The 16387-nt window shown below is 45.0% G+C and overlaps 1 long non-coding RNA gene across 1 annotated transcript in view; it reads left to right on the top strand.

Annotated features, from left to right (window-relative positions):
• The window catches only part of LOC141257697 (uncharacterized), a 43138-nt gene extending 34423 nt beyond the window's left edge, over window positions 1-8715 (top strand). The window contains exon 3 of the long non-coding RNA XR_012318098.1: window positions 8113-8715. This is a non-coding gene — a long non-coding RNA (uncharacterized lncRNA). The remainder of the gene's footprint in view (window positions 1-8112) is intronic.
• Window positions 8716-16387: the final 7672 nt, after the last annotated feature.

Here is a 16387-nt window from a genome sequence, read left to right as displayed (position 1 = left end):
TGAGGGAAACAGAGCGGAACCCCCAAAACTACAGCTCCTTCCGGCTGGAACTCCTCGCCCTAGTGTGGACTATGATGGATAAATTGGCAGAATACCTAACAGGAGCTAAGATCCTAGTGCAAACGGATAACAACCCATTGGCCCATCTGGACACTGCCAAGCTGGGGGCTCTGGAGCAGCATTGGGTTGCTCGCCTTTGTGAAATTTGACTTCTCAATGCGCTACCGCTCTGCTATGGAGAATACCAATGCTGATGGATAGTCAAGCGTAACCTTCAAGACTCCGGGAGAAGACCGTGATGAACACCTAGAAGAAGAGGAGATCCCAGATTTCCGCAAATTCACACTCGCTGCAGGAGTGGCACAGTCAAGTGGGAAGGCTCGACCCCTACCCAAGTCATTGGGAAGGACTAACGAAGAATGGGGTCAAGTCCAAGATGAAGATGCAGGGTTACAGCAAGTGAAAAGCTGGGTAGCCCAGGGAAAATTGCCTGACAAGGAAGAAAGAGCTGCCTTAGATCACGAAACGAAGTCCATAATACGCCAGTGGGATAGATTGGAAGTTCGAGAAGCCGTTCTATACCGCAAGTGGCAACAGCCTGCTGACTCCGAGGCAAGGTGGCAAGTAGTAGTCCCTGGAAGACTGGCACGAGAAATTGCCAAAGAAGCTCATGAGTTTGGAGCTCACTTTGGACCGGGAAAGACCTACAAGTGGCTGCAGCGTTATGTATATTGCCCCCGGCTGGAGGAGACGGTCGAAGAAGCTTGCCTACAGAGCTGAATGTGTGACCTCACCAAAAGCACAGAACAGAGGGCACCCGTACAGGCCATAAGGACTAAATAACCACTTGAAGTGTTAATGATAGATTATCTGCTTGTGGGATAATCGATTAGAGGCCCACAGTACTGCCTGGTCATGACCGACCACTTCTCCAAGTTTGCAGTGGTCACCCCGACTCGGGGTCTGTCAGGATTTCATCTGGGTCTATGGGTGTCCGAAGCGGATTCATTCAGACCAAGGAGCGTGTTTTCAGGGTAAAGTGATGGACAAACTGTACCGACTGTATGGCATCGAAAGGTCCTTGACAACTCCATATCACCCCCAAGGGAATGGGGTCTGTGAGTGCTTTAACTGGACTCTGCTTCAAATGTTGAGGACATTAGAAGAAGACAAGAAGACGCATTGGCCTGATTACGTACCTGAACTAGTCTGGACCTATAACAATCGGGTCCACACCAGCACAGGCTATACCTCATATATGCTACTGTTTAGTAGAGCCGGCCGAGAAATCATCGAGCTGAATCTGGAACAGCCAGAGGATCTGATCGAATAATCTACCACCTCCTGGGTGAAAGATCATCGGCGACGACTTCAGACCATCCGCTGGCTAGCAGGCCAGCAGTTACAAGAGAAGAACAGCCAACCGCCAATTCAGGAAGTTTCGCTCCAGCCTGGAGACCGAGTACTGGTACGGGAAAAGCACCCAAAGGGGAAGCTGAGTGGACGTTGGGAGGTACAACCATACAAAGTGATCAAGCGAGTGTATCCCAACGGTCCAGTGTACGAAGTGCAAGCTGAAAATGAGGAGTCTGGTCCAAGAACTCTACACAGGAATATGTTACGGCCATGCCACTCTGAAGATCCTACATCTGTCCCAAGAGGTTCTCCTACTGTTCCTTCATCAAGACCGGTTTTCCCAGACAGTGACTTTGGTGAAGACTGGTGGACCGTTCCTGAGTCTGCAGAAGGTCCCCAGTCTGTGGAAGTTGACATTCCCGACACGGAAACATTGCCAGCTCGCAGAGGAGGAGAGGAACCCAAGGCTCCAGCTGAACCTTGAGCTACCTGAAGAGGACAGTCCTATGGCTGCTATGCCCATGGAGGACAGTTACGATCTCCGGAGATCCTGTAGGCCTAATGAAGGGGTTCCACCAGACAGGTACAATGCTGATCAGTTTATTTGGTCCATTCGTATGTATTGTGATGAAAGTAGTCCTGTTATGTATATTGCTGCATAGAGCCTTTATTCTTTGCATGACTTTACAGCGAGGCTGAGGACGGCCACCTTTAAGTGGGGAGGCATGTAGGGGGTCAGCCCTTACTGGACATTAAATGACACTGCGACTTTAAGAGATCATCCTCCCCTCTGAGTTTTGCTTTTGGATTAGTCGTCTCCCCCTTCTGTTGTTTTTGGTATGTACTGAGAGAGGGAGATAAACCAGGAAATGGAGAGACCTCGTGTGTGTCTGAGGTAACAGGGAGATTTCTTCCAGTTCCCTAATAAGGAGAGACTAAAACAGGAACTGATTATTCCCTTAAAAGATAAAAGCATAGACTATTGCAAGATTTTTTGACAGGACTGTGTCCAGAAGTAGAGGACTTCATCCCTTCGGTAAAACAGCTTCCCTGAGGATTGGTGACCTGAGGTACAGACAACACAGAGTGGCAGACATCTCTCAACATTGAAAGTAAAACAAATTTTGCCTACCTGCAGAGGGAAAGAGATCCAAGATACAGGAGAAAGGACTTAACTGTGACTGATTCGGTACAGCTGCGTCTGAAACAAGCAGCAGATGTCTTTCTGTTCCTGACCTGCACAATTGTGAGTGACACACCGGTGGTGACCTGTGTTAGGATTTAGCGTAGTTTTCTTTAGTTAGGACGCTGTAGCAGCATGGTCCGATTAGCGGAAAGCCAGATTATTAGCCAAGAGTAGTTTGTGAAACTTGATTTGTACTGTTTGTATTGAGCTTTCATTGCCATAGCTGGAGCGTAATTTTGTGATTCGCTTAAGCTATTTCTTACTATATTCATGTTATTAATATTGTCATTGTAAATACTGTTATTCTCATCTCCTGGCGTATAATTCCTTTGTACATAAAAAAGTCTGAGTTTTGTTTCTGACTTCTTGTCTGCTGTGCCATACTTGAATCCTGCCTTGCGGTGTTCTTTGGACACCGCTACAAAGGCTCACAGTCTACAAGGGACGGGTGAGGATATGTTAGGTGATGGTACAGCTGGTCGTGCAGCGGTATAGTTGAGCGAGGGTTACTGCAGGTTGTAGGTTTGTCGAAACAGGCCAATGATTGAGAATGAGCATTCGCTTAAACACTTGTTTTGTCAATTATATCAGCCCATGTTAAGGAGGCTTAATGCAAGTAACAGACCCAAAGTGTGAACAAGCCACAAGGACAGTGACCTACCAAGTACACCTTCTGGTGCGCACATTTTGCAGTGACATTTAGGCTCTGTATACACACCTTGCTGTAACTATTGGTCAATATATACTCTTTTAATGTAGCAGCGAATACCTGGTCAATGAAAAAGAGGAGAGTCACTGGCAACTAACTTCTGTTCTATTTCCCAGCTCAGTTGACTCTCCCAGCTCAGTTGACTCAGTAACCTAAAATCCCCTCATTTTTTTCTCATTGTGTCTGGACAGTGCACAGTACATTGCTGATGAGAGAAAATAGTTTGACACATGTATAGTGAATAGGAAGCAATGTCTCAGCATCTGCCTGTCAGCTCAGTCTTACTCAGCCGACTGTTGCACTCAGCTCTGATAAATTTAGATTATATGTTCAAGGCATCGAGCCAAAGGAGGAACTTTCAAGTGATTACTTTCTACTGCTGGTGAATTTCTGTTTCGCTGGTTGATGATTATAACATGTGTTGAGATTCTTTCCACAATACAATGTATTGATGTCTTAATCTTGCTACGAAACAATAGGTGGGTGTCTTGTTAATTATTGATTCCACTCTGGGTTAGGAAATAATTCAATTAATAAAATAAAACATAACTATCCCAATAATCAATAAAATGTTCTTTAAAGAGTAATGATGAGTATTTTTCTTTCCTTCGAATTCGTCGACAAATTTCCCCTAGAAATTAAATTTGCAGCAAATAAAAAATTCGGAAAATACATGTGGTAGAGAGGAGAGAGAGAACCCCACTAATCAAAAGAGCTTACACTCTACAATAGAGAGAGGAGAGAGAGAACCCTTTTAATTAGCTTACACTCTACAGGAGAGAGAGAGGAAAGCAAAAACTCATTAGCCATAATAACTTAAAGGTGAGAGAGAGAGGGAACCACTAAACATAAGAGCTTACTCCTTACAGGAAAGAGGGAATTAGGTCCTTGCTGATCATAAGAGCTTACACTTTATTGGAAAGGGTGAGAGAGGGAGGGAGAGAAAGGAGAGGAAGAGAGAAGGAGAGGGAACCCCACTGATCATAAGAGCTTACACTTTACAGGAAAGGAAGAGAAAGGGAGAAGAGAGAGAGGAAGGGAGAAAGATGGAGGGAGGGAGAGTGAAGGAGGAAGAGTGAGGTAAAGAAGAGGGGAAGGAGGAGAGGGAACCCCGCTGACCATAAGAGCTTACACTCTACAGGTGAGAGAGAGAGGACCCCACTGACGTTAAGAGCTTACACTTTATAGATGAGAGAAAAACGTACCCAGTGATTCTGGAGATGGAAAAGGACTATTACTGAGATAGGAGGAGTGGTTGGTGCTCATAAGGTCTATGGAGAACTGTAACTGTCATTTCCGGAGAACTTGCAGCAGAACGCATCAACTGCCATCTCCTATCTCGGTAATGTAACATTGTGTCTTCACTAAATACAGATTTTACCCAGGAATTGAGCATTTTGAGAATGAAACAAGAGGCGAAAGAAGCAGATTTCTCTGATAAGATATACTACAAAGTTTCTTATTTTATGTGCACTATTGATTTATTTAAAAAAAATTAATGTGACAGCTACTGTTTAAGGGCAGAATGGATGGGTGGATGGATGGTTGCATGTTAATATGAGAGACTAGCTTTCTGTTTGACATAAACTTTGGATGCAATGGTGCAAGGGTAAGGGTGCAATATTTCTTTATAGGCAGGGTTATGACTATCTACCTACATACTTTGTATAGAGACAGGCTGACTGCGTGGTATTTATGTCCACAGTGACGTTTACATTATATATTATCACGCACTGGGCTATGCCTCCAGTTTTGATGATCTGTACCCTTCCTGTAGAGGCCTTAGCCTCTAATGGGTTTACTATTTAACAGTATCACATCAGTTTGTGTCACCAAGTATTTGGCTACTGGCTTGTCATCCTTTTTTAATCATATGTGTGTTGATGTTTAATAGTGCAAGTTTAACCAGTTTTTTTGCTTTTCCGTGTTGTTTAATATAATGTGAAGGTTACTATAGGAGCCATCATGTAGAGTGGGGGGCTACTAAGAGGGCCATCATGCAGAGTGTGGGCTTCTAAGGGGGCCATGATACAGTGTAGGGGCTACCAAGGGGGCCATGATACAGTGTGGAGGCTACTAAGGGGGCCTTGATATAGCGTGGGAGCTACTAAAAGGACCATCATTCAGAGTGGGAGCTACTACAGGGATGCTGATAAGTGGGTCATCATACAGTGTGGGGCTTCTAAAGGGCTATTATACTATGTGTGGGGCTACTAATGGGTCATTATACAGTGTGGGGGCTACTGTGGAGCCATCATATAATGTTGGGGCTATTGTAGAGCCCATCATACAGTATGAGGACTAGTGTGGCTGTATGATACAGTTTGTGGGGCATTATACTGTGTATTGAGGAGCTGTGGGCCCATCATACTGTGTAAAGGGGAGCTGTGGGGCCATTATACCATGTATAGGGGAGCTGTGGGGATATCATACTGTGCATGAGGAGCGGTGGGGAAATCATACTGTGCAGAGGGGAGCTGTTGGCCTATCGTACTGTGTGTAGGGGGAGCTGTGTATGGGGGATTCAGAGTAAATTATTAAATGTTAAGTGGGCACTTATTGTTATAGAAGCACTCATGCTATTGTGACTGTCAAAGGGGCAAACAGGTGGCATTATTACTTTCTAAGGAGCAAAATGTCGGTATTGTTTTCTAGGGTACTTACACAGGGCATTAATATTTTGTAGAGGGAAATTTCCTATCCACAGGGCACAGAGGAGGAATTTTATTTTGTAAGGGGCACAGTGATGGGAATTATTATGTGGGGCACTAAGAGGAGCACTGTTTTTATGCTACACAGCATTTGCGGTAATATGTACACATATGGCAGCAGAAGGCTCAGCATTGAGGTATCAGCAGGATGAGGAGTTTGTGCAGGTTGGGAATTGATGGAGACAGTGCTGGAAATATGAGAGCCAAGTGTCTGTAAACTCTTTAAACAAGTCGTGGCTGGAAGAAGTTGTCATCTCGGTTTGGACCAGATGGATAAGACGGGAAAAGTATATGACTCCATCAGAACAAATGTCAACTTCGACAGGTGTGCAGATGTTTCTAGAAGAAAGAAGCCATTTTTTATTCCAGTACAATCCATCTAATAAAAAAGACACATCTAAATCTGTTCATGTGTACATATGCTACATTCAAACTGATACCTATAGGATGTATCCATGGAGTCCAATTACCCCTGGTAGAATTATACTTTATGTATCCAGCGGCTGAATACAAATACCTAATGACTGTTTAGAAATTGATACTCATCTAATGTCAAAAACCCTTTTGAAAGCAGCAGCCTTTAACCCATTAATGCAACCAGAGATTGATAAAAAAAATTAGCTATTGGCTATAAGAATAAAGAGATTAGAGGGTGTCCCCCATCTGTGACATTTATGGCAAATTTATAAGATGGCCATAGATATAAGACAGTTTAGCTGAAGAAACATATTATAAAGGGAGAGAGATAAAGGACTAGCAAATACCTTTGCCATCAATAAAGGGGCATGCCCATATTGGAAATTTATGCCATGAATACCCAACAGATGTGAGTCCCATTGCTGTATCCAAACATCTCTATCAAGAATATGAACTCCCAAATCAGATTGTTCAGCAATTCTTGGGTCACCTACTGTATTCAAGTGAATGAAGAAAGCCACACATGCACAGTTACCTTCTTATACCAGACACATGCGATAGGGCCCTTGCTCTTGAGATAAATGTGGGACTGGAACTATTGGATAGGCTATTGGTAACATATCCTGCCATAAATGTCCAACATGTAAGAAAAGTAAAGAAAAGCGCTCATGTGTGTAGCAATCAACCAAGTGAATTAGAACAATGTGAGTGATGCTCACCATGCACAACACTGGCATGAATGTGCGAGCCCCCTCAGATTGCTGCTGCTTTAACCGCAGGCTCCCACCGCTGAAAGCATGGAACTGGATGAATGCAGGAAGGAAAAAAAAAGGAAAGTGGTATCTACTGGGCGCTGCAATGAGGAGACAAACCAGGTTTGGGTAGGATAGAAACCTTTCATTCCACTACGTGTTTCAAGGACGGTCTGTCCTCTTCATCAGGTGTATATAGACATAGACCACCATCAGCCTTTATACAGGCAAGTGGTGACATCATAAAACATCTAAAACTCAATTATTACAAATTCAAAAATAAAAGCCATATATTGTTCCCAGAATTCTGACATTTAAAATACCACGGATTAATTGTTGCTCTACCAACGACACAAAAATTAAAAAGAAAAAATATATATTTGCTAATTGAATTTGTAATTGAGTGATCAATCAAATTTTATATGTATTGTGATGTCACCATCTGCCTGTATGAAGGCTGATCCTTTGCCTGTGTAAACCTGATGAAGAGGACAAACCTTCCTTAAAACGCGTAGTGGAATATAAGGTTTTCACCCTACTCAGCCCTGGCTTTTCTCCTCCTTGCAGCACCCAGTAGATACTGATTTCCTTTCTTTCCCTTCCTGCATAAATGTCCATGATGGAATACTCCTGTAATGATTCCAGAGGCATTAGGTAGCCCTTTATCAGTCTCCCTCTATTGAGCCAAGCTATTGCATGTCTATGCCCACCCTGGTGCTGTAGAACCTTCTTGTTTAAAAGATGTATGGTTGAAGCCCCCTTTGTTGGTAATGAGGCTAGTTTAATTGGTAAAATTATGGTCTTCTAAATCAACTACATAACAATATCTAGAGAAAATCCATCGTTTTTTGAAGACATGCCAAAGAGAGATTTCCTGTCATTTTTGGTAGGTATCTTAAATATTTACAGTGTTTTTTCTGTAAATTTGAATATTTTATACTCTTTTTATAAAACACCTCATATTTTATATTTGCATTACAGGTACGTTGAACAAAAAACATCTGGATATACAAGTAAAGAAGTATAGACATAAGCAACACCCAGTAAATCTAAAGCTTTCCAGACTCTAGATACTTAAAGAACTGCAGTCCATCTGTTTCATATAAATATCATGAAGAAATGTCCTTACAAAGGAAAAAAAGAAAAACAGCTTAGCTTATCAAAACACGGCTGTTGAGTGGCTGTGAAAGGAAGAAAAACGACTGGCCCAAGAATTGTATGATTCAAGGACAAATTGGATATTAAACCTGAATGCAGTTCTAAAATGTGCAATTAGGGAAACAATGACTCGCTGCCAAGATCTGCTTTCATAAGGCATATTTATTTCTCTATATGAATCACATGTAAAGTAGTTTATTCTTTATGATTCACATTTTTACCAGCTTTTTTCATTTATGTGTACATTTCCTTTTTTCTTTATCATACACTCCACAGTGAATAACACTTTTCACTTTTAATATTTTTTATTAAAAATAGGTTGATGTGCAATATAGAACGAGTTATGTACAAATTATTCATTTTAAGACAATAGTCCTTACCCATGGAACCCACTCTTCCAAACCACCACCCAATTTATACTGAATGGATTAGAGATACAATATGTCCAAATGAACCAAGCAACTTCCATGCCTGGTGCAGTCATGTTATTCAGGGTCTATCATCCTCTTTATCTATGTAGCCATTTAAAGAAAAAACACACAATAAATATTTTCTTCTGATGATATTTAATGTGTTCTGAAATTTTTCATTTCAATTAAATTCATGCATAAATCACAGCAAGTACATTAGCGACATAGTCACCTTTTTGAAAACAACATGAATCCTTCACCAGGTTTAAATACCTATTATTTTAAATCCATGAGGACTTGCTGCGACGCCGTATGTTGAATGTGGAAGAAAAGATGAGCCTCCCGCACACCTGTGCAACGTTTTGTAGTCGCTCCTTCTTTTTCAAGAATGATCGACCTCCGCTCCATTCAGCCAAGGAGTGTCAGAGCCCCAGTTTTTGGGATCTGTGGGAGCCATGTCGGTGTGACCCCTGGAGATCAGAAAATTATCCCCTATCCGACACGTAGGGGATAACTTTAAGGAAAGGGCTCCCCATCCTTTAAAACTGCATGGCTCCACTTGTAATATACCATTTTATATATTGAATCGGACACCATGTCATGCCTCTGCAATATACCAATCGCAAATAAAAAGCAAGAGCATTGGATTTTTTGTGATGCTTAAATTAAACAAGCTGAATGCACTTGCTGATATTGTATCACCTCCTGACAAAGAAGCGAAACGTGCGATAGGATGTCTGCTCAGGTGCCCCCATTTTGCCTGCTTCAATATGCCTACTGGTATCTATTAGGCTGTGTGCCCACGTAGCGTTTTTCAAGCGTATATGCTGCGGAATTTCCGCAGCGTAAACGCTTGAAAAACGCATGTAGATCCGCACCCCATGGTCCCCAATGGCATTCCGCAATGTCAATGCCCATGCTGCGGATTTTTCCGCAGCATATATGCTGCAGTCAAAAATCCGCAGCATGTTCATTAATTTTGCGGAAGCGCAGCGGAATCAATGTGCGGATGGTACCCAAGTCTGGAGGAGAGGAGACTCTCATCCAGACCTGGGTACCAAAGAACCTGTAAAAAAAAGAATAAAATAAAGTTTATACTTATCTTCTGATGTTTTCCCTCCGTCGCGCTGTTGTCTGAAGGACCTGCCACGTCATTGAGTCATGTGACCCACCACATGACTCAATGACGTCACCGCAGGTCCTGCACACAACAGCGTGAGCCGCTCAAGCCTCCGGACGGGGCAGAGAATGCATCGGAAGGTGAGTATAAAGTTTATTTTTTTATTTTTTACCATTCTGAACAAGTTGTCAAGCACTTTTCCAAGTGATGCTTGGAGAAGTGCTTGATAACCCGCATGCAGAAATGCATGCAAAGACGCCTCATAAACGTTTCTACCTGGCGGGAAAACCGCATGTAATATCCGCATGCGATTTTCCCGCCAGGGAGAAGCGTAAAAAATATGCTTCAGGTCCGCAACGTGGGCACATAGCCTGATACTACTTATTGATTGTTGACATGTAGATGAGGAAATAGCGGATAAGTCTTGGCTGGTGAATAAAATGTTCTAATGCAATGTGGAAGTAAAGAATCATACAGCTTTATCTCTCTACACCTTTCAGAGTTGAACAGACTCCTTCTTCAGGATCCCAGTAATTAACACCTCATGGTAAGGGCTCACTCACACTAGTGTATAAATTGGATGAGTGAAGTCCGATAAAAAAAGGTATTGCACTCGGACCAATGTTATTCAATCAAGCAAGGTTGATCTGCGTATTTTTTCTCAGCTGTATTCAGCATGAGAAAAAAATCGCAGCATGCAGCTGTTTCTCTCCAAAATCGGACAGTGTGAGAAAAAAATTGTATGCCATACAGACCATCAGTATGGCATGCAATGATTTTTACGGATACATCTCAGTAGCATAGGAAACTATAAATGGTCCTGTAAAAGATTAATAGCTGCTGAGTAAAAAAATGGACAGCACACACGGATGACAAATGAGAAAAAAATCGTTCCGCTCTGCTGGATGAGAATGTGACCGATTTTTTTATACGCAAGTGTGAGCGAGCCCTCATCCTGAGGATGAATTCTGTTCCACTCTGAAACGTGTACAAAAATAAAACTGCACAACTTTTTACTTCCATGCTCCATTGGAAGATTTTATTCACCAGCAGCGCAGCAGATTTATTGCTGTTCTCTCCTCTACATGCCAGATTACCTTGGGATCGCTCCAACACGCGGAGCAGCAGCAGCTGGATATCCTATACATGCTTTTATAGGAGTTGTGCTTTCTACAACTCAGCAAGGTGAGCAAATACCGCATTACTAACGCCAAGTGTATCTGGGTAATGCCCTATTGGGCGCTTTTTGTCCCCTATAGCTATTCTTCACTTATTGAGTGTTAGTTCTATTTTGTGAATTCCCAACCTTTTGTTCCCATTGAAGATTAGATGTTTTTCTGAGCAGGGCTACCTGTTGTTTTTAGGTAGTAGTTTTTGTATTGTCATGTGGGGTTTGTCTAGTATTTTCCTATCATGTATTAATAATGTGCTTATTTAGTAAACTAATATAATTTTTTTCATTAGCTATTTTGTACACAGGTAGTGTCTTCTGTCTGTCAAAGTTTGCAGGCCCAAGCAATACCATGTCATCCCCGACCCCTTCCCGTTATCATGTTTTGTGCCAAGGGTGTGGCCCGATGGTTCCGCTGGATTGATATGAATACTGTTGTTCTAGAGATAAGCTCCCTTTAACGCCTTAATACAGTGTAATACATAGCCCCCATGCTGCTCTAATGATGGAGATCATAGAAACCCTTGATCTCTGTCCTCTAACCCAGTGGTCGGCAAACTTTTTTGCACCAGGGACCGGCTTTAAGCAAGACCAGTTTTCAATGGCCCGGTGGGGGTGGGGGCGGGGCTTTGGTCATATGTGGGTGGGGTTATGGAGGGGTGGAGCTTAGTGCATACTTATCATATAATTATGACATTTATAATGAGAATGTGATTCAACTTACCATAGGTTCAGAATGAGTGGGAGCACCAGGCTTGTTTCCCTGGATCAGTGGGAGCACTAGGCTTGTTTTCCTGCAACAAGACGGTCCCATCTAGGTCCCATCTGATGATGATGACCACTACTGATGCTACTGGACACAGCCACTGCTGCTATTAATTTTCACTGTTATTTGCTTTTTTCACTTTAACCAGAAAATCTGCTGCTGGGCCGCACGACACCAGAACACAGCTACAGGAGTCATAAGGGTGGGACACCTGACGTCATATCTAGCTGCCCATTAGCATCCAGAGCCCCTCCCCCTCCAACTCACAGCTAGCAGGAGGGGAAGGAGCGCTGGACACACATGACCTGCTTGTCCCTGCTCCTGCCTGAGCACATTCTGCGAGTAGGGCTGCATGGCTAATTATCTATTCACTGCCAGTCCCTCCTCCTCTTTTCTTATAGGCTACTGATCACATGCTGGCTTTCTCCCTGCTGATCCTCTACAACTGTCAGCGGCGCCGCGGACCGGCTGAAAAACCCAAACGGCCCGGTCCTGGTCCGCGGACCGGCGGGTGGGGACCTCTGCTCTAACCCATTGCATGCTGGGATCAAAGTTGACTGTGGCATACAAAAGTAAAATTATGGGGGGGGGGTTAGTCACATAACAAGGGTTCTCTGTGATGTGGTCTCTACCCATGCCTATTGCCAACTGTCCCAAATTTGCCAAGACAGGTTAGATTTTTCGCATACAGTCTTAGCAATTTGGGGCCTTTTCTGAGCCCCCTATTTGAACATTTAATATGTTTTATTATATAACTGCTACATAGCACCAAATAATATGCACAATTTTGGTATCATCATTCTGTAAATCTAAAATATTGATAAAAAAAGTTTGGAAAAATCAATTCTTTGCATTTCCATCAAAATATAAACAAAATGTATGTAAATTATACACTGACATACAATATATGTACCCAAAAATAGCATCAGAAGAAAGGATGAGTCCCGCAGAAAACAAGAACACAGACCTAAAATTAGAAAAATTATGACTGTCTGAATTCCAAGACACAAAAACAAAAAATTCTTTTTGTTCTAAGACTTGTATTTAAATGGTTAAAGAGGTGCAAGAATAGATTAGTATAGTATCATATGTAAAATATTTTGTCCATTATATATGACTGAATACCTACAGAAAAGTCTAAAGCTGCTGTTCATTGACAAGTAAAACAGAAAAAGAGGGGATAGAGCATGAATATACCATAATTATAGAGAAAGAAAGTCTGTCCCCTCTTTTTTTTGTTTTACTTGGACCAGCACTCCTCCCATTTGGCCCAGGAGATATTAATTAGCTGGAGACTGCAAGAAGGGTTCCACCAATTTTTGCTCTCAGTCCACAGTCTGAAAACATGTGGAAGGAGATTTTTAGCCTATTTCACTTGGTATTGATATTGTGTGGCGGCCATTGTTGCTGTGGTGTTGTGAAGCTTGTGGGGCAGTGTGGGATGGAGTCATAGAGGCTCAGCCTCGCAGTATGGTTTCTGTGGGGCACCAGGTGAACTGCTTCACTGGTGTACTATCGCTGTGGTGGAGGCTGGCGCACAGTGCCGCACAGGGGTGGATTAAGAGTAGCAAGGGCCCCGAGCAGTTTATAAGGCCCCCCCCACACACACACACACACCTGATGTATCACGTGTATCACGTGACATGTCACATGATCCCCTGTGATAGATCATGTGATAGTTCACGTGAAATTAATTTGGCACGATATTAATTATAATAATTTTTTTTAGGCTGTGTGCCCACTATGCATTTTTTAAGTGTTTCCGCAGCGGCAATTCCGCTGCAGAAATGCTTAAAAAACGCTTGGTAGAAGGTCTGCTATGTTCCCCAATGATAATCCGCAGCATTACCAATTATTTAGCGTTTTCGCCGCCATTAACTTGCATTGGAACACATGGAATCCGCATCACTGGATCTGTACATGCGGATTCCATGCATTTCAATGTGCGGATGGTACCCGGATTTGGAGAAGAGGAGACTCTCCTCCGGACCCGGGTACCATAGAACCTGTAAAAAAAGAATAAAATAAAAAATAAATATTATACTTACCTTCTGATGGCCCCCGGTGTCTTTATCCGATGCGTCCTGGCTTGCCAGCAGCTCGCGATGGTCTGAAAAGGACCTGCCGTGACGTCATTTAGTCATGTGACGGGTCACGCGACCACTGACGTCGGCAGGCCATCAGAAGGTAATTATATATTTTATATTTATTTTTTATTTTTTAAAATTCTTTTACGGTCACACTATATAAATCCATGCAACCAGCAAGTGTGACCAAGTTGTCAAGCACTTTCCAAGTGATCCTAAAATCGCTTAGAAAGCGCTTGTCAACCCGCATGCGGAAATGCATGTGAAGAACGCTTCACTTCCGCTTGTCCCTGGCAGGAAAAACGCATGTAAAAATCTGCATGTACAATCCGCATGCGTTTTTTCTGCCAGGGAGATGCAGAAATGCTCAAAAAAAATCCAGAGCATTTCTGCATCATGGGCACATAGCCTTACATTAATTGTATGACTCAATATTGAGCACACGTAGCCATCTATACACAGCAGGAGGCCGCACGGAGCCATCTATACACAGCAGGAGGCCGCACGTAGCCATCTATACACAGCGGGAGGCCGCGAGGTGCCATCTATATACAGCAGGAGGCCGCACGGCGCCATCTATGCACAGCAGGGGGCTGCATGGCGCCATCTATACACAGCAGGGGGCCGCACGGCACCATCTATACACAGCAGGAGGCCGCACGGCGCCATCTATGCACAGCAGGAGGCCGCACGGAGCCATCTATACACAGCAAGAGGCCGCACGGTGCCATCTATACACAGCAGGAGGCAGCACGGAGCCATCTACACACAGCAGGAGGCTGCACGGAGCCATCTATACACAGCAGGAGGCCGCACGGCGCCATCTATACACAGCAGGGGGCCGCACGGAGCCATCTATACACAGCAGAGGGCCGCACGGCACCATCTATACACAGCAGGAGGCCGCACGGCGCCATCTATACACAGCAGAGGGCCGCACGGCGCCATCTATACACAGCAGAGGGCCGCACGGCGCCATCTATACACAGCAGGAGGCCGCACGGAGCCATCTATACACAGCAGGAGGCCACACGGAGCCATCTATACACAGCAGGAGGCCGCACGGAGCCATCTATACACAGCAGTAGGCCGCACGGAGCCATCTATACACAGCAGGAGGCCGCACGGAGCCATCTATACACAGCAGGAGGCTGCACGGAGCCATCTATACACAGCAGGAAGCCGCACGGAGCCATCTATACGCAGCAGGAGGCTGCACGGTGCCATCTATACACAGCAGGAGGCCGCACGGCGCCATCTATACACAGCAGGAGGCCACGCGGAGCCATCTATACACAGCAGGAGGCCGCACGGCGCCATCTATGCACAGCAGGAGGCCGCATGGCTCCATCTATGCACAGCAGGAGGCCACACGGCACCATCTATACACAGCAAGAGGCCGCACGGCGCCATCTATACACAGCAGGAGGCCGCACGTAGCCATCTATACACAGCAAGAGGCCGCACGTAGCCATTTATACACAGCAGGAGGCCGCACGGCACCATCTATACACAGCAGGGGGCCGCACGGCGCCATCTATACACAGCAGGGGGCCGAACGGCGCCATCTATGCACAGCAGAGGGCCACACGGCGCCATCTATACACAACAGGAGGCCGCACGGCGCCATCTATAAACACCAGAGAGCCGCACGGCGCCATCTATACACAGCAGAGGGCCGCACGGCACCATCTATACACAGCAGGAGGCCGCACGGTGCCATCTATGCACAGCAGGAGGCCACACGGCGCCATCTATGCACAGCAGGAGGCCACACGGCGCCATCTATACACAGCAGGAGGCCGCACGTAGCCATCTATACACAGCAAGAGGCGCACGTAGCCATTTATACACAGCAGGAGGCCGCACGGCACCATCTATACACAGCAGGGGGCCGCACGGCGCCATCTATACACAGCAGGGGGCCGAACGGCGCCATCTATGCACAGCAGAGGGCCGCACGGCGCCATCTATACACAACAGGAGGCCGCACGGCGCCATTTATACACAGCAGAGAGCCGCACGGCACCATCTATACACAGCAGAGGGCCGCACGGCGCCATCTATACACAGCAGAGGGCCGCACGGCGCCATCTATACACAGCAGATTGCCGCACGTAGCCATCTATACACAGCAGGAGGCCGTACGGTGCCATCTACACACAGCAGGGGGCCGCACGGCGCCATCTATACACAGCAGGAGGCCGCACGGCGCCATCTATACTCAGCAGGAGGCCGCACACAGTCACGCACACACACAAACATATACAGACATATACATACACGCATAAACACATTTGAAACACAAAAATACATATAAACAGACATCACACAATGATATCTACCTGCACACACACACACATACACACACTCACACTCTCACACACACACACAGACTCACCATCCCCCGGCTCGGCTCCAGTCCTCCTGCTCTTCTCTGGTGCAGCACTGCAGGCCGGGTGCGCACTGCGTGACGTCACAGCTAGGAGACACGGCCGCGCACAGGGCCGTGTCTCCTAGCTGTGACGTGGCCGGGCCAGCACA

Source organism: Phyllobates terribilis, unplaced genomic scaffold (assembly GCF_046119375.1).
Source record: "Phyllobates terribilis strain yellow unplaced genomic scaffold, ASM4611937v1 Scaffold_3__8_contigs__length_932513732, whole genome shotgun sequence".
NCBI lineage: Eukaryota > Metazoa > Chordata > Amphibia > Anura > Dendrobatidae > Phyllobates > Phyllobates terribilis.
This window is presented reverse-complemented; position numbering and strand designations above follow the sequence as displayed.